This window comes from Protopterus annectens, chromosome 6.part0, assembly GCF_019279795.1.
Source record: "Protopterus annectens isolate FY-2018-M chromosome 6.part0, PAN1.0, whole genome shotgun sequence".
In the NCBI taxonomy this organism is placed as follows: domain Eukaryota; kingdom Metazoa; phylum Chordata; order Ceratodontiformes; family Protopteridae; genus Protopterus; species Protopterus annectens.
Genome location: NC_056737.1, coordinates 1,397,486,806 through 1,397,510,267, shown reverse-complemented (window position 1 = coordinate 1,397,510,267; position 23,462 = coordinate 1,397,486,806).

Sequence of the window (23,462 nt, the reverse complement as noted above, 5' to 3'; positions counted from 1 at the left end):
AGAGATGGAGATATGCTCTAGAGAGAAGAGGAATGAAGATCAGCAGGACTAAGACAGAATATATGTGTGTGAATGAGAGGGAGGATAGAGGAATGGTGAGGATGTAGGGAGTAGAGCTGGCGAAGGTGGATGAGTTTACATACTTGGGATCAACAGTTCAGAGTAATGGTGAATGTGGAAGAGAGGTGAAGAAGAGAGTACAGGCAGGATAGAGTTGGTGGAGAAAAGTGTCAGGAGTGATTTGTGACAGACGGGTACCAGTAAGGGTGAAAGGGAAGGTCTACGAGAGAGTAGTGAGACCAGCTATGTTATATGGGTTGGAGACGGTGCCATTGACAAAAAGGCAGGAGTCAGAGCTGAAAGTGGCAGAGTTAAAGATGTTAAGATTTGCATTGGGTGTGACAAGGATGGACAGGATTAGGAATCAATATATTAGAGGGTCAGCTCAGGTTGGATGGTCTGGAGAAAAAGTCAGAGAGGCAGGATTGCATTGGTTTGGACATGTGTTGAGGAGGGATGCTGGGTATATTGGGAAAAGGATGCTAAGGACAGAGCTGGCAGGTAAGAGGAAAATAGGAAGGTCTAAGACAAGGTTTATGGATGTGGTGAGAGAGGACATGCTGGTGACTGGTGTGACAGAGCAAGATGTAGAGGACAGGAAGAAATGGAAACAGAAGATCTGCTGTGGCAACCCCTAATAGGAACAGCCTCAAGAAGAAGAAGCTGAACTCAACTGAATTAGAGGGGGTGGGCTAAGAACAGGATATACTTTGTAATTAAATGTTTATTCTTCAGTATAAATGTCAACAACAATCAATAATCAAGATACCAAACTTGCTAATAACTTCCTATACTGTATAACTGTAATCGTTAGCAATGGCAAATGCTTTATTCAGTTGCGTAACATTTTGGACATTTTTAACTTGGTACATTTTTCATTGAAAAGAAAGCAGTCAGACTCTAGTTTACCAGCTATCAAATTTTCATTATAATTTTCTAACTAAGAAATTCTAGTTAGACTACAAAGCTTTCTGTGAGACAAGAATATATCCTTGCTGTTTTCACACAGAAAAATATTTACAACTATGTAGCATAAGCAGGAACTTCTACTGACTAAGAAATCTAGGTAAGATGCTAACAGGAAAATCTGAAGAATGTCGATTTTCTATTATCATATGGTCAGGGAAGGGCTCTTCACTGCCTTTGGTCATCTCAACAGGAAAAAAGTGCAGGTTTCTTAATCACAGCGTCCACAGTTAAAGTGGATGTCTCCTGTAGCAAAAACACTGGAGCATCTGCACACTGCCTAGATAATCTTCAGTCTCTTTTCCTGGTATACAGACCAGTTAGGTTTCTCTGCATCTTTCTCTGATTTGCTGAACATCTCCCAAATAAACCAGACAGTATGGGACCTATATAACTCCCATTTATGTTTCTGATCTATTTAGGATTGTGATCATAGTTTCTTGCATAAACTTCATCTGCAGGTACAAAACATCTGACCTTTGACTGCTATATTACTATATATATAGTTTGAAGAAGTGTTGATCCTATTAGCTATTATTTGAAGACCTATGTTCTTGCTATCAGTTTATATCATTTATTTTAATAAGTAATAGTTCAGTCTGATTTCTGTTTCTATGAAATAGTTGTTGTTTGAAAGGTTTTGTTGTGTAGTCACCAGCAGCAGCATTCAGTGTTATTAATTATAAAACAATGGTAGATGATGGAACAGAACAGGTGGTGATACAGCACTACCCATAAAAAACATTAGACTTAATTCCAGCAAGCAAAGAACCACATCAAATGACTGCAACCACAGCTGGCTAAGCATCTCACTCACTTAATAAAGGCTGTTGCTTGACCTTAGCAGTGGCTTACCTCACTTAACTGCAATAATTTCAAAATTCAAACCATTGCTCTTAGATATCATTGATACTTGCAACCATTACAAAAATAAAATCATCTTATTAGACCTTAGCATTAACCTTCTGAATCCAATAATGAAGGTGATCTATACAAACTCTGGCCTCACACAACTTGTCAAAAGACTTCGTCAGGCCCAGCCATCTGCTAGATCTTCTAATTATCAATGTTTCATCTTCAAGTTAAAAAAAATGTCCATTTTGCTTCCCACAGTTAGAGACCACTGCCCAGTGACCTTCAGCTTTAAGTTGTACATCCCAAAACAGAACAGAACATCCAGAACCTACATGCATAACTGTGGCAATACAGATGGAAGAACCGCCTAACTAAAATTGACTCCATTGATATCAACAATACTCTGAACACTCGGCTACTGAAACTCCAGGATAAATGCTTCCTGTAACTCTCCATATGTATATATACAGCCCCCCCACATTATGCCAATAGTTTTTACTAAAGATATATATATCAATGCATTTCTAATGGATATACCTTCTTATAATAGTGAATACATTAAAATGATGTGCTCTGCGCCCCCCCCCCCCTTATTTAATATGTCATTCCAGGGTTGCACTGCAGTGGGGCAGGGGCTATATTCCATTTTAGACCAAATGAACTTTGACCAAGTGAGCTTTTAGTCAAGAGAGCTTTCAGTGAAGTGTAATGCCTGAATGCCTGATATCATTTTCGACTAAGTGTAATTCGACCAAGTGTACCGTAACAAAAAGAACCTTAAAAATATCTTATGCTATCCAAAGATGGTGCACACTCGACCTACAGGACTAGGAACCTATACGGCTCCATGTAATAGGTGCAACTTTTGCTCTTATATCTTGACAGACCCAATGTTTATACATCCCTTGGGATTAGGAGAGTACACTATACGAACACATGGTGATTGCATGTCCAAAGATATTGTTTATCTGGCTACGTGTGTATCCTGTCCCGCATTTTATGTTGGTAAAACCAACCGGTGCCTGAGGGACAGGATACGCGAACACGTGTACAACATCAGGAAGGGTCATTTACACAACGCACTTGCTAAACATGTGCATGAATACACCTCTCATCATTTTAAGTTCAGAATACTTGAACAGATTTCAAGAACATACAGGAGGGGGGATATCGAGAACTACACTGAGGCCAGAGAGACCTCTTGGATCATTAAGTTCAGGGCTGACATGTCACCAGGACTCAATGGGAGAGTCCCATTACGTCCGCTGTTGAAGCTTAGAAGATTGAGATACCATCAATGAGTTAGGAGGTGTCATACATAAACTGCAAATTATGTTTATTATTATATACACATTGAGGTTTGATTTTTATGTCTTTTATATATATTTCATATATATATTACATTACATGTTATTGCATATTTTTACAGTCATGAATATTTTATTTCATTTTAATACTATACATTTTATGTGTTTTTAAATTAATGTTTGTAGCTGTGGTAGTTGTGCATTTGTTGATTATTTACAAGCTCTTGCTATGACAACAAGTTTAGACAAAGAGTCTTGTATTCTCATTGGTGCACTTGGCTTGGCGCCTTTTTTTCTTCTATATTTAAGATGTTTTTATACACTTGCTGTTTTGTACTGAGGTCTGAAGAAGCTATTTAGCGAAAGCGCTAACCGACGTCTACTACAATTAAAGTTTTGGCTTTTACCTTTGGGCTACGTTGGATTATCTTGTCTTTGAGTGGTGTCTACTTGAGTGAGGTTTATTTGGTCACTGAATGCTGTTATACTGACTGTCATCCCTTCATTGCTTTGATTAGCTATACAGTTTTAAATCATTGACAAGGAGAAGATGAGAAGTCAATAGACTTTATTGTTTTCTAGGAGCCAAATTGTAACCATGGCCCAAGCTGTTAAGTAAACAGCTTAATGGATTAATGGCAAGGCAGAATAGCAACGGTGACAGAGACACCCTGGAATATTCCCCTTTGAGTTTTTATCCCTGGGATAATAATATGTCCTTTATCATGGCTTAACTGCAAAGTGATCTGCCATTGTTTCATGGTTACTGTAATCAGGGTAGGTTGTATCTTATACATTTTTAAGCACTCTTTTATCCATGAATGTGGAATACTATCAGATGCCTTTTTGTAGTGAATCCATGCCATACTTAGATTCTTCCACTTTTTACAGTTCTCCGCTATAACTTGATTTAACAACAAATGATCCTTTGTTCCATATGACTTTCTTTTATTGCCCTTTTGTTCTACTGCCATAATTGAGTTTTCTTCTAAATGATTATAAACTCTGTCAGTGTCATTACCCGTGTATAGTTTATACGTCGTTGAAAGACAAGTTATTGGTCTATAATTTTTAGGGTACCTTGCAGGTTCATTCTTAAATAAGAGCATTGTTTTCCTGTTGTTAACCAGTGCAGTGTCTCTTCGGGGTGTGCATATAAATAGTTCTTGCTCGTGACTAAATCCTCGTGCAAAGAAGTTAATACTTTAAGCCAAAAGTTAGGTACTGCATCTGGGCCTGGGGCTTTCCAATTAGTGGCTTTTCTGGCTGTTACTTTATCCCATTTCATATACTGTACTTTTAGCCCTCTTAGGTTTAGGTCCCTAGAGCGTGTAGCTCGGAGGGATTGGGATTTCATTAGGTGTAGCATGTCCAACAGCTCTGGGTTTGACATAGCTTTATATGTTAGGCAGAGATCACCTCGGAGTAGGTGATATGCTACGGAGAAAAGCTGGAGTTTTTTGAGGTGGTCAGTGTAGGGCATTTGTTTGAGGCCAGTAATCCTCTTTGTGAGGTACTTCTGTGGCATTTGCAGCTGCTGCAGATGTCTTGTGAGGTACATTCCAAAAGGGGTGTTGTACTCTATAATGGGTCTAATGAGTGTCGAGTAGAGGGGAACAATGACCTCTTTTTTCCTGTATGAGAACCCTTTTATGATGAGGTGTGCCACGTAGAAGGACTTCCTGACTACTGTGACGATGTGACTATCAAAGGAGAGACTACTATCCACCTGGCTCCCAAGGTCTCTTATCACGCATTCGGTGTTAAGTATATTGCTGCGTATGTGGTAGTTCATGGGTACAGAGTTTTTACCAAAGGGGATGACACTGCACTTTTTGGCATTGAGCTTGAGGCCATGGCTCTGACACCAGGCATCTGTCTCAGCGAGGCCCTTCTGTAGGATGTCCATATCATTTGGGGACTTGACTATGTCTCCTAGTTTGCAGTCATCTGCAAACTTCATTAGCCAGAGGCCTTCTGTGTTAGCCTGTACTTTAGAGAAGTAGATACCACACAGGAGAAGCCCCAGGGTGGAACCCTGTGGTACTCCACTTGTTACTGCTTTGAGGTCAAATTTGGAGTCTGCAACTTTTACAGTGTTGGTTCTGTCAGTGAGCCAGTTGGCATCCCATCTTGTGATGTAGGGATTTATACCTAGTTTAGTGAGTTTAGCTATAATTCCAGAAGGGGGATGGTGTCGAAAGCCTTGGTGAGGTCAAGATAGGCTGTGTGAACCACCTTACCCTCATCTATGGCTTTGGTGACTGCCTCAAAGAAGTCAATCAGGTTCAGGAGGCATGATCTGCCTTTCACAAACCCGAACTGGGTGGGATCCAGAGTTTAGAGTTTATCAATGTCTTTGTTTATGAATTCCATGATGATATGTTCCATGGCCTTGCAGACCAGGCTCGTCAGGCTAATAAGTCAATAGTTCGCGGGATCAGTGGTGGTTCCCCCTTTGTGGAGTGGGATAACTGTTGCTGTGCGCCATTCAGTGGGCACAAAGCCTGATGCAAGGCTATTATTGAACATGGTGGGGAGCCAGTTCATTCTGAAGTTTGTGTAAAACATAGCCTGGGATGTTGTCTGGTTCCATGGATGCTGTGTTTTTGGCTTTAGAGAGTGCAGCTTTTACCTGTGTAGTTGTGATTACAGGGACTCTGCATTCTTTCTGTATAGATATGGGCCCTTTAGGGGATGAGAGGGGGGTAAAGTTAGCACTGAACCTATCTGCCAGGATGTTTGCAATATCAGTTGGTTCTGTAATTTTCTTGCCTTTGTGCTGTAACTCAGAGCAGATCTGGGTGTTGCCATCAAGATTCTTGACATAGCTATAGAATGCTTTGTGGTTGTCCTTGGAATTAGTGGCAATTTTGTTTTCGGAGCTAGCTTTGGAGGATCTTATAAGGGATCTCAGCTTCTTACTGAGGCTGACCAGGGAGCTTCTCCACTCATGGGATTTTACTCTCTTTTGCAACAGTTTCTTCCTTCTTTTGTACAGTTTGTTTATGGCAGGGAACCACCAGATTGGCTTCCTTTTTTTGGAGGATAGGGTCTTGGTTCTGTTTGGGATAGCACGATCCATGCACTAGTGTAAGTGCTTAGAGAGTGCATTTGTGTAGGATTCAGCAGTTGTAACTGTATTGTCCATCCGCATGGGTGTCATGTTTTATATATATATATATATATATATATATATATATATATATATATGTATATAGATAGATAGATTTTATATATATATATATATATATATATATATATATATATATATATATATATATATATATATCCATATGTATGTATGGATTTACCTCAGTTCTTTGAAATCCCATATTATCGAATCCCAATGTGTCAAGACTGAAAATGTCAAAATCCCTAATCATCAAATGAGCAGAACAATGAAGATCCATCTAGGATAAGTAACCAGTTACCCCCCCCGCACCACCACAAACCACACCACCCCACACTCCCCTAACTAAATATACCAACTCCAAGATCGCACTACAGTTGAGAAAAGGGCAAAATTAATCGTCTTACACAACAGGTTACTTACCCTATGAAGATCTTCATCATTCCCCTGGTTCGATGAAGTGAGGTTCGATATTTTGTGTGTTGCCAAAATGTGATTCGATAATCTGAGATTTAGACAAAGTCAGGTAGACCCATACATATATATATAAATATATATATATATATATATATATATATATATATATATATATATATATATATACTAATTCCAGGATTGCACTACAGTGGGGAAAAGGGCGTATATGTTTTATTTGACCAACAGTACTTATTGAAACGTGATTCAGTGAAATGAGTTTTCAGTGATTTGAGCTTTCAGCGATTTGGTGTGAGTGTTTTGAAATTCCGCGAAATGAGTTTTCAGTGAATCAAAGTCGACCCATATAAATGTATATATGAGGCAGTTGCAGGGTTTATGCTTGCTATTGTAAAATTGTTTCTCCCTTTTTAATTTTTCTGAGTCTTTTGGGTTTCTAATACCATGACAGGAATGGACACCATTCCTAGGTCAAAGAACGATTAAACTTCATGAAATTACTATTGTTTCACTCTTTGATGTTAGCCAAAAGTGCTCTTCACAGCACCTGCAATGTGCCAGATAATGACTCCTGCAATTCATATGGGATTACATGCATTGGTAACATATCTAAATATGACTGTAGATTCTTTTTTATAAGACCTGTTGCTTCTACTATTACTGGAACTGTCTGGGTACCTTTCTTTCACATTGCTCTTGCTTCTGCCTGCAAATCCTGATATTTTATGATTTTGTATCTGTACACAAGACACTGTAGTCACTGGGATGTGGCATTTTTCAATGATCAATGCTACTTTTGTCTTCTTTTCTTGGATCACTATATCCAGTTTTCTAGCATCTATGTTTTGAACTGTTGGTAATAGGTGATTCCATGTGATATAAACTTCCTCATTTTCTATGATGCTTTGTGGCTCATGTTTCCAGTGTTTTTCAGCAACTTTGATACCATCATGTTTGCACAATCCCCAGTGCAACAGTCTTGCCACATTATTATGCCTTTCAGTATACAGTCCCTCTGCCATTAGTGCATTGTAACCAGCGACAAGGTGTGTGACTGTTTTCAATTCGGTTTTACAAAACCTACATATGTCTATTTCTCCCACATGTTCAATGGACTTTGTAAACCAGTGTGTACTTAGTCCACTATTTTGCGCTGCCATTATTAACCTTTCATTTCTTGGTTTGAATTCGGCTCACCTTAATCATTCCTGCATTCATTCTTGAGCAACATGAGGCTCTTCCAGAAGGTTTCTATACTTGCAACTATATTTATGTTTTTTTTTCCACATTTCTTGCCTTCTCATCTGGTCCTCCACCTTATATTCTTTCTTTAGTTTTTTAGCACATTCAGTTGCTGCCTGGTTTTTATCCACTTCTGGTTTGATTTCCATTCCTGCTTGTCGGTATCCTTCTGCTAGATTAGGCAGAGACAACATCTTAGTTTCAAAACTTTCACTATACTTCAATCTTGTGAGGTTAGTAGATGTGTGTGGAGTCCCACGATTGCAGATCTATACATGTAATCAGTTTCAAGGAGGCCCATCCCTGCTTTGGAACAGGGAATATATAATCTTGGTATACACTGATTTTTATAAATCATTTGGTGAGCATGAAGCTTCCTTCTTGTTTTAGTATCCAATCTATCTAACACATTTTGCGGCCAGTCAATCACTCCAAAAATGTAAGGTAGACAAATTGATTTATAGCTTGGATCTTGTTCCAAGATGTCATTGCTTTTCTCAGGATTAATTTAAGTCTTCTAAAGTATTCCTTACTGAGTTTTATTCACATTTGTTCATGTTTTATTGCTGATCCTTCATCAGTTCCCAAGTATTTATACACTCCCTCTTGCTCAAGTTCTTTTATATCACATTCTTGTCCCAAAGTGGTGTTTTCCTTTTTTAAAGGTTCCTTTTGCACATTTATCAAGATCAAATGACATTCCAATGTCATCTGAAAAAGTTTTGACAACCTGCAGCTATGCTTTCAGCTCCTCATCTGATGAGCTATACAGTTTTAAATCATTGACAAGGAGAAGACGAGAAGTCATTAGACTTTATTGTTTTCTAGGAGCCAAATTGTAACCATGGCCCAAGCTGTTAAGTAAACAGCTTAATGGATTAATGGCAAGGCAGAATAGCAATGGTGACAGAGACACCCTGGAATATTCCCCTTTGAATTTTTATCCCTGGGATAATAATCTGTCCTTTATCATGGCTTAACTGCAAAGTGATCTGCCATTGTTTCATGGTTACTGTAATCAGGGTAGGTTGTATCTTATACATTTTTAAGCACTCTTTTATCCATGAATGTGGAATACTATCAGATGCCTTTTTGTAGTGAATCCATGCCATACTTAGATTCTTCCCCTTTTTACAGTTCTCCGCTATAACTTTATTTAACAACAAATGATCCTTTGTTCCATATGACTTTCTTTTATTGCCCTTTTGTTCTACTGCCATAATTGAGTTTTCTTCTGAATGACTATAAACTCTGTCGGTGTCATTACCCGTGTATAGTTTATACGTCGTTGAAAGACAAGTTATTGGTCTATAATTTTTAGGGTACCTTGCAGGTTCATTCTTAAATAAGAGCATTGTTTTCCTGTTGTTAACCAGTGTAGTGTCTCTTCGGGGTGTGCATATAAATAGTTCTTGCTCGTGACTAAATCCTCGTGCAAAGAAGTTAATACTTTAAGCCAAAAGTTAGGTACTGCATCTGGGCCTGGGGTTTTTCAATTAGCGGCTTTTCTTAACTTTGTTTCAATTTCTCTGGCTGTTACTTTATCCCATTTCATATACTGTACTTTTAGCCCTCTTATTCTTTCTTTTACTTCTTCTATCCATTTAGCATCTTTGTTATGTTCCACAGGATCTTCATAGATACTTCTTCAAAATGCATATATTTCTTCTTTTTTTGGCGGTCTTTCGATTCCTTTTACCTTATTTCCCAATTCTCTATAAAATTATTTTGGATCATCAATAAATTGCTTATTTTGTACTTTTCCTTTATATTTATCTTTCTATCTTCTAAGTCTTTCCACCTGTGCAGAAATTTTTAGTTTGTTATTTACGATAGTATATGATAGATCCTGGTCTGTTCTAATACTGCGCATTGCTTTCATCACATTGATCTTCCTTAGTATTTTTATTGATCTGTTCCCTCTTCTATAATCTTCTAACAGTGACACTTCTTGTCTTAGCTGTTTTATAGTTTTCTCTTTTTGATATTTCCATGATGGTATTCACTTTTTCCCCTTCCTTTCCCTCTCTGCCCTGTGTTCCTGTGGTAGAACTTTATCAGTTATTAATTTAGCAGCACAGTAATATATTCTGTTTACTTCTGTTATATCACATGTGTCTCTATGGACAGTCCCAATTACTGCGTTCATTTGTTTTATCAAACTTCTGAGTTTTGGCGTTTTATTAACCTTCTGCAGCCTATTTCTTTCATTGATCTTGATATATCTCTCTGTGTCTATTAAATCAAGCAACTCTTCTCTTAACTCATTTTCTATTAAACTGAGGGCACATCCCTTATTTTCTGTTTCCTGCGGGCATTCCATAGAAGATTCTATACCATTTTCCTGTGGCACATTCTCTTCAACTTCATCCTGTGTCATCTGTTGCTCTATCGTATGGGAACTCACTGGCCTATCACTCCTCAACATTGATTGCATCAGAGTTTCCACAGTTTCCTGTTCCTTTCCTTGCTGTCTAGCTTCATGTGAATGTTTATACTGATTTCCTGTGGAAGGCTCCAAAATATCTTGATATGGCACCTGACCAATTGCTTCCTGTTCCACTGGCTTCCCCTTAATTTGGATATCCATTAATCTATCCTGTTGTGGTACTTTCTGCATTCGATTTTCTACACTAAATCCTTCTGTTTGCAGCTGCTCCATAACCTCAATTTCTATTTCTTTGACTTCTCCATTACTAATCCCTTTTTCTGCTTTTTCTCTTAATCTCCTTATTTTTTTGTATTGTAAAGTTTTCCATATCCAGATTCCTTTGCTTGAGTTTCTCTTCAAATATCTTTGGTGCTGCTCTTTTTGTATTGGTTAGTTTTGCTTTCTCCTTTGCATAAATATTACACCATATTAAATCTCTTTTCCTTTCCCGTGTCCATATTTCTTCTTCACATGTCTCCTGATCTTCTTGTTTTTCCTTATTCTGGGGACTCACTCCATCATGCTGTGATGTACTCTGTGTTAGACCTTCTACATGAAATCCTTCACTTTGCAGGCACTCCATAACTTCAGCTTCTATTTCTTTAACTTCTGCTTTGCTAATCTTCATTTTCACATTACATCCTTGTGTTATTATTTTTTTATTGCGAAATTTTCCATATCTGGATGCTTTTGCCTGTATTTCTCTTTGAATATCTTTGAGACTGCCTTCTCTATATTAGTTAACTTGGCTTTCTCCTTTGCATAACTATTGGACCATATCAAATCTCTCTTTCTTTCCCATCTTCATATTTCTTTTTTATATTTTTCAAATATCTCTAGGTGTTGTTGTTTATACTTTCACACTTACTCAGATGCTTCATTTTCAAAACAGATCAAAGTTTCTTGATCGATATACTGTTTTTCAAAAATAAGTTGTATTAATGAACACAGATTTTTATTTGAAGCTTCTGACAGTTTTTCTTGCGGAAGTATTTTTCTTTCCTCTAATTTCTCTCTTAATCATTTTGTATATCTTGTGTCTGGAAATTCTGGACTTTTTACATAATAGTAACAATACATAATTTCTTTCTTATCCTAAATAGTCCATTCTATTGTCTTTATGGCTCTTCTTTGGCCAATCAATTTTTGTGACTATTGTGAACTACTACTTTCTTCTGTAACAGGGGGACATCTTCCCCCTGGACCTGGCCTAGCCCCACTGTAAGAATGTTTCCATATTTTGAGGATTTTACACTGTTATTTTTTCCAGTCCTGGCACCAGTATACCTACCCGGATTGGGCACTTTTTTATCCTGGGTCTTGTGCACCCAGCTATCTTTTTTTGTTTTTGAATTACTTCTGTTCATGATATATGCTATATAAATACAGTCTATATATCACTGTCGCTTTGGTGAGATTTTGTGAAAACACGGTCCACCTTGCAAAGGTACTTACCAAGACTTGAGGATGAATTCAGTTTCAGCACTACTACCCTCCTTTGTTTGCTGACTTTTCACCTCTCCATTAGGACCCCAGTTCTTGTTGTTTTTAATTTCTCCAAGTCTTTTGGGTTTCTAATACCATGACCAGTTCTTGTTGTTTTTATAGGGTTTCTGGCGTTTTAATTTCTCCAAGTCTTTTGGGTTTCTAATACCATGATGGGAATAGACCCCATTCCTAAGTCAAAGTACGATTAAAGCTCATGAAATTAGTATTGTTTCACTCTTTGATGTTAGCCAAAAGAGCTCTTTGCAGCACCCGCAATGTGCCCAGTAATGACTCCTTCTGCAATTTGTATGGTGTTACATGAATTGGTAACATATCTAAATACGATTGCAAATTCTTTTTTATAAGACCAGTTGCTCCTACTAGTATTGGAACTGTCTGGGTATCTTTCTTCCACATGGCTCTCATTTCTGCCTGCAGATCGAGGTATTTTATGACTTTGTGTCTCTCTGTACACAAGACACTGTAGTCACTAGGTGTGGCGATTTCAATGATCAATGCTACTTTTGTCTTCTTTTCTTGGACCACTATATCTGGTTTTCTAGCATCTATCTTTTGGACTGTTGGTATTGGGTGATCCCATGTGATGTAAACTTCATAATTTTCTATGATTCTCTGTGGCTCATGTTTCCAGTGTTTTTCAGCCACTTCGATGCCATAATGTTTGCACAATCTCTAATGTAACAATCTCGCCACATTATTATGCCTTTCAGTATACAGTCCCTCTGCCATAAGAGAGTTTCAGCCAGCAATAAGGTGTGTGACTGTTTCCAATTTGGTTCCACAAAACCTACATATATCTGTTTCTCCCACATGTTCAATGGACTTAGTAAACCAACGTGTACGTAATCCACTGTCTTGGGATGCCAGTATTAGCCTTTCATTTTTTGATGTGAATTCACCTCTCCTTAACCATTCCTGCATTCATTCTTGATCAACATGAGGCTCTTCCAGAAGTTTTCTATACTTGCAACTATATTTATGTTTTTTCCACATTTCTTGCCTTCTCATCTGGTCCTTCACCTTATATTCTTTCTTCAGTTTTTTTAGCACATTCAGTTGCTGCCTAATTTTTATCCACTTCTGGTTTGATTTCCATTCCTGCTTGATGTCGATATGCTTCTGCTAAATTAAGCAGAGATGTCATCTTAGATTTATTCTCCTCATTTTTCAAAACTTTCACTACATTTGGATCTTGTGAGGTCAGTAGATATGTGTGGTGTCCCACGACTGCAGATCTATACATGTAATCAATTTCAAGGAGGCCCATACCTCCTTCAGAATGGAGAATATATAATCTTGGTATACACTGATTTTTATAAATCATTTGGTGAATATGAAGCATCCTTCTTGTTTTAATATCCAATCTATCCAACACTTTTTGGGGCCAGTCAGTCACTCCAAAACTATAAGTTAGGACAGGAAGAGCAAATTGATTTATGGCTTGGATCTTATTCCTAAGTGTCAGTGCTGTTTTCAGGATCAATTTAAGTCTTCTAAAGTATTCCTTACTAAGCTTTATTTGCATTTGTTCATGTTTTATTGCTGATCCTTCATCAATTCCCAAGTATTTATACACCCCCCCTCTTGCTCAAGCTCTTTTATATCACATTCTTGTCCCAAACTGATATTTTCCTGGTGCTGCAGTTTTCCTTTTTTAAAGGTTGCTTTTGTACATTTATCAAGGCTGAATGGCCAGTTCTTGTTGTTCAGTATGAGTAATCAGATATACATATATGCCGAGACTTTTTACTTGTTACTTAATAGTGCCATCCAGGTGGACAGGTAGGGGAGAAGTGTCCTATATACTTCATTTTGGCATGCTTTGTTTGTTAAGTTACAACTTTAGAGCTTGTGACATTTTTAAAATAAAGATGTATATTATTAATTAGGACAGTGGATTGCAAATCATCTTCCAGGGCAGGGAGAAATTAATACTCTTTATAAATACTTGTGGGCAGGTTCATAAGTTCTTAACAAGCTTAATGGCAAAGGAGAATGTTACACAGTACTGTGGGAGGTAAGTTGTATGGTGATTACTTTCCTGTTGAAATGCATGACCATATTTCTAAATTAAAGTAAAAATAAAAATAAATAAACCAGGGTCTGTTCTCAGTCACACCAAGCAGTACTCCATTGTTAAAAAATCACGTCTTTTCAGACCAAGTTCCATAGTACTTTCAAACTAGTAATTCCAAAAAAGTACAAATCATAGGAAAATAATGTCCAACCTCTTGTTCAAGCTGTAAAGATTTACTGAGACAATCGGTAACCGCTTTCGCTGAAGAGCTTTATCAAACCTATAACACTCTATCCTAACAGATACTTATATATGCATTAAAAACACAAATAAATCAATTAATCAATTAATCAATTAGGTCCATAAAGGTAAAAACATTCATTCAGACCTTAGTATAAAAAACTATCATATAAAAAACTATAACATCTATCTGCAAACTCATGTATTAAAACTAATAAATTATATAGGAAGCAAAACAAATGCATTCTCTTATATAAACTGTTATATATAATGTGATGTGATAGTAACAGAAATAAAATAAAACTATTAGTGTAAAAAATAATAAAAGCTTATAGTGTATGTACACCTTGAAAAATTAAAAAAAAAAAATTTTTTATTTAATTCTATGTCTCTTATTTCTTAAGGATGGTTTTAGGGGAACCCTATCGTTCAAACCTGGGGGGATGTGAGCTTTTGTCTTTATAATCCATTGTGTTTCAGTTTGTTCAGTAGAATTCCTAATGTCACCCCCTCTAATATTTGGTACATTAACCTGCAATACTGAAAACAAAAATGTGTGGGTATTATCATTTTGCATAACATGTTTGGACAATGCATTCACTTCTGACTTAATACGAATCTGGTATAAGTGTTCCCTTATACTTTCTTTTAACATCCTATCTGTCTTGCCTACATAGAAAGAAAAACAAGCTGTACAGTTAGCAATGTAAACCACGTGCCTGGTATCACAAGTGGCATTAACTTTGATCGGAAACATTTGTCTAGTTATGGGATGCACAAAAACACCAATGTTACTAATGAAGCTACAAAAGTTACATTTAGTACAAGGATAAGTGCCATATAGGTCTGTAATTCCTAGATTTTGTTTGTAATCTGTGCAGCATAGCATTCTATGTAGGTTCTTCTTATTCTTATAGGTAAACTGTGGTCTTTCACCCGCATGTCTTTTAACCTCTGGGTCTAATGTAAGTAGATCCCAATGTTTAGCTATGACATCTTTAATGGATCGCACATCCTGTGTAAAATAAAGTGAGTATCTTTGTTGGTTCTTGCCAATATCCAAGTTTTCATTATTGTTAGCTCTATACATCTGTAAACCAGTGTCTGAAAATATTGGACAGGCACGATCATGCCTTATACTTTTAACGTGAGCAAATGTTCTCTCTATTTCTGTAGGTTTATATTTTCTATCACAAAATCTGTCCCCTAGGTCATTAAGTTCTTGTTCAAAGTCATCAGGGCATGGGTTCTACCTAGATACCCTGATTCCTTGTCCCTTAAGGGCATTAGTGAAAACATGATTCGGATGCATGCCTTGTCTGTGTAGAAATGTGTTCTTATGACAAGGCTTTTGATGTACCCCTGTATTAAACTCACCATTTGGTAAATGCCAAATGTTCACATTTAAAAAAGATATATTCTGTGTTGAATAGTTCATGGTGAACTTTAAAAAGGAAGCTAGCCCATTCACTTGTTCCTCAAAAATGTTTAGCTCATCCAAACTACCATCCCAAAGAAAAAAACAGGTCGTCCACAAAGCGTCTGTAAAAACAGACATGCTCTTGGTACAAATTAAGACCAAAAAGTTTTTCTTCCTCCCATAAAGCCATAACTAAGTTGGCCTAGCTATGGGCACAGAAAGTGACCATAGCTACACCATCTTTTTGTAAGAAAAAATTATTGTTGAATAAGAATACATTGCTTTCTAAAATTATTTCTAACAGTGTGCAAAAGAAATCTATTCTGATGGGTGATAAGTCAGAGTGTGAAGTGAGATACTTATATATACTATTAGCATAAAAAATAATAAAAGCTTATAGTGTATGTACTGGCTGGCAGACTGTGAACTCACTGTGACTGGTAATCAAGTTACGTTGAATAGCGAGGACTCCGGAAGGTTGGATACAGCCATAAACTCTTTAGAATATGACTTACTAAAGTTGAAACGGTTGCAAATGCAATGTTTTCACTTTGAAGTATGCATAAACAAAAGACTCATACCACGTGGACTGAGAGTACTTAAAATGCCGACGACTGGGAATTTATATCCAGGACTTTTGAGGCGATGGCAACAATTGAACATAGAGGTGAGCGTTAATTACATGAGACTCATGAATTAATTTTTTATGCCAGAGGAACGCTCACTACAAGAGTCCATTAAACAGAGACAGATTAGCTTGTATAATGATTTCAATGAACATTTTGTGGACTCTAGATTAGATCGTTTAATGGACAATGTTTATTTATATGAGAAAAGACTGCTTGAGCAGAAAAAACACAAGCTATCTAGAGATAGCTATGATTTTTCACATGGCCAGGTCTTCACCTGGCCTAGGAATAGTGCGAGTAGTCAATTATCCAACAATATCAGACATAATCTATTGCCTGATAATAATAATTGTAATAGTGGTAACAATAACACTGTCAATATGAATGCATTATCTGTAGAAGTTCACAATGATTTTGATGTTAATGTTGTTAATACAAGTACTAATGATATTAGTTCAGCTTGTCCTGATAAGACTAGAATTTTGGAACCAAGTGATGGGACAAATGGCATAATAGACTCGAATAAAGTCAACAAGAGCAGTATAGCACCTGATAGATGTGAACAGTCACAGGTGGTACGCAGTAAGATACACAATACATGTAATAATGAGAACAAGGAGGGGGAACTGCTTCGCCCTTTCCTCTTCAAAGAGGCAGGAATCGCTCAATGAGCAGGGGCAGACAAAAGAGAAAAGCTCAGACCAATGACTTAAAGGAACCTACACTGAAGAAAATGTGGGAGAAACTAACATAGTCTATAATTTATCACACAGACCACTTAATAAATATGAAATAGAGGTCCTGAATAAGGGCCTGTCATTTGTTCCATCAAAGTGTAGTTGTATTACTGATACAATATTGGATTTGAAGGTGTTTGTAAGGAACTTACAGTTGAAAATTATGTTTTCGGATAGTACAACCACAGGACAAAACAGGTGTTTTAAAAAAACGAGTTTAATAGTTCCAAATTTACATCCCTCACTTGAAGTATTTAGTAAAGTTGTTGAGAAAGAGTTCTACACACTACAAAATAAAAATGTTAATTTAACTAAAAATAATTTAAGTTTGAAGCAGACTAAGGCCTTAAATGATTTAGTGAATGATGGCAACATATCAATCAGGCCAGCAGACAAAGGTGGCCCTATAGTAATATTGTCTTATGAGAATAGTATGGTAGAAATGTTAGGTGACACCCATCATTACAAAACCATTACAAGTTTAGACGTCCAACTAACGATAGATAGGGTGTATAACAATCTTGAAGACATGTATAAGTTAGGAATATTGGATTACCAGTTATTGGATTATTTATTGGTACCAGAACCTACCATCCCCGTCATTCAAGGACTTCCTAAGATTCATAAAAATCCTAATAACCCTCCAATGAGACCAATTGTTTCTGGTCGAGGTTGGGTTACTGAAAATATTTATTTTTATATAGAAAAAATGTTAAAACCCTTCATGAATAACAGTAGGTTTATACTCAAAGATTCTAAGGAATTCCTATTAGATTTTTATGAAGTCACTAGAAGACGTGATAGAGATGTTAGTCTGTTATATGTAACTATGGATGTGAATTCATTATTCACGAATATTCCTAATGAAAAAGGTTTAGATAGTATATATAAGTATCTCACTTCACACTCTGACTTATCACCCATCAGAATAGATTTCTTTTGCACACTGTTAGAAATAATTTTAGAAAGCAATGTATTCTTACTGAACAATAATTTTTTCTTACAAAAAGATGGCATAGCTATGGGCACTTCCTGTGCCAATAGCTACGCCAACTTAGTTATGGCTTTATGGGAGGAAGAAAACTTTTTGGTCTTAATTTGTACCAAGAGCATGTCTGTTTTTACAGACGCTTTGTGGACGACCTGTTTTTTCTTTGGGATGGTAGTTTGGATGAGCTAAACATTTTTGAGGAACAAGTGAATGGGCTAGCTTCGTTTTTAAAGTTCACCATGAACTATTCAACACAGAATATATCTTTTTTAAATGTGAACATTTGGCGTTTACCAAATGGTGAGTTTAATACAAGGGTACATCGAAAGCCTTGTCATAAGAACACACTTCTACACAGACAAAGCATGCATCCGAATCATGTTTTCACTAATGTCCTTAAGGGACAAGGAATCAGGGTATCTAGGTTGAACCCATGCCCTGATGACTTTGAACAAGAACTTAATGACCTAGGGGACAGATTTCGTGATAGAAAATATAAACCTACAGAAATAGAGAGAGCATTTGCCCACGTTAAAAGTATAAGGCATGATCATGCCTGTCCAATATTTTCAGACACTGGTTTACAGATGTATAGAGCTAACAATAATGAAAACTTGGATATTGGCAAGAACCAACAAAGATACTCACTTTATTTTACACAGGATGTGCGATCCATTAAAGATGTCATAGCTAAACATTGGGATCTACTTACGTTAGACCCAGAGGTTAAAAGACATGCGGGTGAAAGACCACAGTTTACCTATAAGAATAAGAAGAACCTACATAGAATGCTATGCTGCACAGATTACAAACAAAATCTAGGAATTACAGACCTCTATGGCACTTATCCTTGTACTAAATGTAACTTTTGTAGGTTCATTAGTAACACTGGTGTTTTTGTGCATCCCATAACTAGACAACTGTTTCCGATCAAAGTTAATGCCACTTGTGATACCAGGCACGTGGTTTACATTGCTAACTGTACAGCTTGTGTTTCTTTCTATGTAGGCAAGACAGATAGGATGTTAAAAGAAAGGATAAGGGAACACTTATACCAGATTCATATTAAGTCAGAAGTGAATGCATTGTCCAAACATGTTATGCAAAATGATAATACCCACACATTTTTGTTTTCAGTATTACAGGTTAATGTACCAAATATTAGAGGGGGTGACATTAGGAACTCTACTGAACAAACTGAAACACAATGGATTATAAAGACAAAAGCTCACATCCCCCCAGGTTTGAACGATAGGGTTCCCCTAAAACCAGCCTTAAGAAATAAGAGACATAGAATTAAATAAAAAAAAAATTTTTTTTAATTTTTCAAGGTGTACATACACTATAAGCTTTTATTATTTTTTATGCTAATAGTTTTATTTTATTTCTGTTACTATCACATCACATTATATATAACAGTTTATATAAGAGAATGCATTTGTTTTGCTTCCTATATAATTTATTAGTTTTAATACATGAGTTTGCAGATAGATGTTATATTTTTTTATATGATAGTTTTTTATACTAAGGTCTGAATGAATGTTTTTACCTTTAAGGACCTAATTGATTAATTGATTAATTGATTTATTTGTGTTTTTAATGCATATATAAGTATCTGTTAGGATGGAGTGTTATAGGTTTGATAAAGCTCTTCAGCGAAAGCGCTTACCGATTGTCTCAATAAATCTTTACAGCTTGAACAAGAGGTTGGACATTATTTTCCTATGATTTGTACTTTTTTGGAATTACTAGTTTGAAAGTACTATGGAACTTGGTCTGAAAAGACGTGATTTTTTAACAATGGAGTACTGCTTGGTGTGACTGCGAACAGAACCTGGTTTATTTATTTTTATTTTTACTTTTATCCTGGCTTACAGTCTGTTCGCTGTAGTTTATCTTCCGTGGGTGTTATTATTTGTTATCATTCTTTGGCATATTTCTAAATTAAATTATTTTTGTTAGCTGCTGGTTACACCACTGATATATTAAGAGAGAGAAAGAGAGAGATTGACAAAGGAAATAGGTATTACATTCCTTTGTTCAGAGGGAGTTAACTTCACAAACCTTCATACCTGCAAAGTGTTGCATAGCTGGACCACTTAGATAATAAAGGGGGTAAAAAGGAGGCCAATAATGCCTTCTTTTCCTCAGATGTATAAGGAATGTTGAAAATGGAGCCAGTTTCACAACCTTTCCTATACCCAGAAGGAGTTAAGTTCTGTCATTTGTTTAGCACTTTTATGGGGCAATAGGATTCCTATGACTTTCCTCTTCCCTGTCCTTCCAAAGGCTTGAAAATAACATTTATCTGAATCTATGCATACGTATCTATGTATTTATTGATATATTTAGATATCTAATTTATGCAAAATAGTTGCTTTTTATTTTTGTTTTGTGCTGCTTGATAATTCAGTATGGCATTTCTTATGGTATTTTCTACAGTGTTTCACTCTGAACAAACAATGAGTGGCATTATATGAATATGTAACCCACCAAAATATGTTTGTCTCCTGAGTTGTCTAACTTACAACTTAGCAACTTTATAATCCATCATATATTGCTGTAGTTCAAAAACACTTTTTGGAACAGTTTCTATTGAAACTGCAATACTTCTCTTTGAGAGTAGCATATTATGTATGTTTTCACTGTACTTACTAAACAGAAGTGAATATCATAATGTATCAGGCAGGCTCATTGATTCTACCATATATTCAGATACAGTTTTCATTTTGTCTTTAATTCCTCATTTAAAATCTAAATAAATTTATAAGGAAGTGCTACAGTGAAGCAAATCACAATGTGTTGATATCAGAGAAGCCAGAAACTACATATTACTGAAACTAACATTAACAAAATATGACAACTCTGAGCTGTCACAGTCCCATAATTAGTATGATAAGGCAATGAGGAATACAAAGCTCCCCCACAACAGGGGTGGCTTGATAGGTATACTTTACTATTTCAGGAAAGTTTAACTTCATTCTTTTGGTTTTAGAGTATTGATTCATTTTTCTGAGTGTTGCCATAATAACAAGCATTGCATAGTCATCTATTTTTGTTAGTCTCTTTCATAGATTACAAATGCAGTGCTTTATTTTTTGTGCTTGTTTTGTTACTTTAGTTATTTTACTTTGCCTAAAAAAATAAGTGTGTGCCATAATTATTCTGTTCATATATATATTTGGCTTTCATACTCTCTGTTCCTAATCCTTTTTTTTACATAAATTTTTATGTATGTCTTGTAAAAAGTATTGATTTTGTTTCTATCGTCCCTTAATTTTAGTTAGCACAGAAAAAGTATCTTACAAATGGACAAAGAGTTAGTAATTGTTTAAAGTATAAAGCACAGTGTTTTGAGTTTTCAGGCAACTACATAAAATGACTAACATCAGCAGTACAAAACTAATATATGCAGTCTGCATTTTGTTTTATTTTCTTTCAAGTGTTTCTTGTTTTGTATAGGTTCATAGGTTGATAGGTAGGTACTAGGCTATCTGTCTGAGGGCATTTATAAGCCTAGCCAGAGTGTGTCAGCTTTTGCCACCACATTGATTAATTAACTAAGTCTCTGTCAAGAAGCGCCAATGAAGTGATCCCAGGGGTGTATTTTCTGTTACCCATCCACTCGTCAAGGTTTCTCTTGAAGAGTGTTAGCGAGGACCTCTGCCTAATGTAGTTAGGAATTTTGTTCCAAAGCATGGGGAATCTCTGTGATAGGAATCTATCCCTCCAACATGTTCTATTTATTGTTGTGGCGAGATTTAGCTCACTAGAGCGAGTGGCTCGCGGTGACTTGGATTTCTTTAGGTGGAGCATGTCCATCAATTCTGAGTTGGACATGGCTTTATAAGTCAGGCAGAGATCACCTCTGAGTAAGCGATATGCCACTGAGTACAGCTGGAGTTTTTCCAGTCGGGCTGCATAGGACATATGTTTGAGACCAGTAATCCTCTTGGTGAGGTACTTTTGTGGTCTTTCCAGCTGTTGGAAATGTCTTGTGAGGTACATCCCAAATGGGGCATTGTACTCTATGATGGGTCTGATGAGTGACGAGTAGAGGGGCACTATAACCTCTTTATTTCTAGATGCGAACCCTTTAGTAATTAGATGGGCTACATAGAAGGATTTCCTAACTACTTTGGGAATATGATTGTCAAAGGAGAGATTACTATCTACCTGGGTCCCCAGATCTCTTATTACCTCTTCTTTATTATAGGGGGCTGCCACCTATGTTGTAATTCATGGGTGTTTTGTTTTTCCCAAACGGGATGACTATGCATTTTTTGGCATTTAGCTTGAGACCATGACTTTGACACCAGGTGTCTGTCTCAGTAAGGCCCTTTTGGAGAATGTCTGTGTCAGCCGGAGAGTCAATTATGTCTCCCAGTTTGCAGTCATCGGCAAATTTGGTTAGCCATAGTCCTCCTGTGTTTGCCTGTACTTCTGAGAAGTATATGCCGAACAGTAGGGGTCCCAGTACCGAGCCTTGCGGAACACCACTTGTGACTGGTTTAGAGTCGGACCTGGAGCCCGCTATTCTTACCGTGTGAGTTCTGTCTGTAAGCCATTTGGCAACCCATCTCATGACATAGGGGTTTATGTTCAGGCTGGTGAGTTTTTCTATAATTCCTGAGTGGGGAATGGTGTCAAAAGTCTTGGTGAGGTCAAGGTAGGCTGTGTGAACTACCTTCCCCTCATCTATGGCCTTGATGACTGTCTCGAAGAAGTCAACCAGGTTTAGTAGCTATGATCTGCCCTTAACAAAGCTGAACTGGGTTGGGTCAAGTGTTTGGAGGTTCCCAATGTCTTTGTTAATGAGTTCCATGATGATGCACTCCATAGCCTTGCAGACCAGGCTAGTCAGGTTTATGGGGCAATAGTTACCAGGGTCAGTTGTGGCCCCTCCTTTGTGGAGTGGAATAACCATTGCTGTGCACCATTCTATGGGCATGTAGCCTGTGGAGAGGCTGAGGTTGAACAGTGTGTTTAGGTGGAGGGTTAGTTCGTTCTGTAGTTCATGCAAGACACAGCCTGGGACACCATCTGGCCCCATTGATGCTGTGCTTTTGGCTTTTGAAAGGGCTGTTTTCACCTGTGCGTCTGTGATTTCTGGGACACTACACTTTTCTGGTATTGTTGTGGGCCCTTTTGGGGGTGAGAGGGGGATGAAGTTTGCACTGAATCTATCTGCCAGGATGTTGGCAATATCAGTGGGTTCAGTATATTTTGTGCTATTTTGCACTAGCTCAGAGCATATCTGCAAGTTGCCACTTAGATTCTTGACATAGCTAAAGGAGGTTTTGTGGTTATCTTTCGAATCCTTGGCTATTTTTCTTTTGACTTTAGCCTTGGAGGATTTTATGAGGGACCTCAGTTTCTTACTGATAATGATCAGGGATGTCTTTCCTTCTTGGGATTTGCTTTTTTTCTGAACTAGTTTCCTCCTTCTATTGTATAGTCTGTTTATGGAACGGGTCCACCAGACTGGTT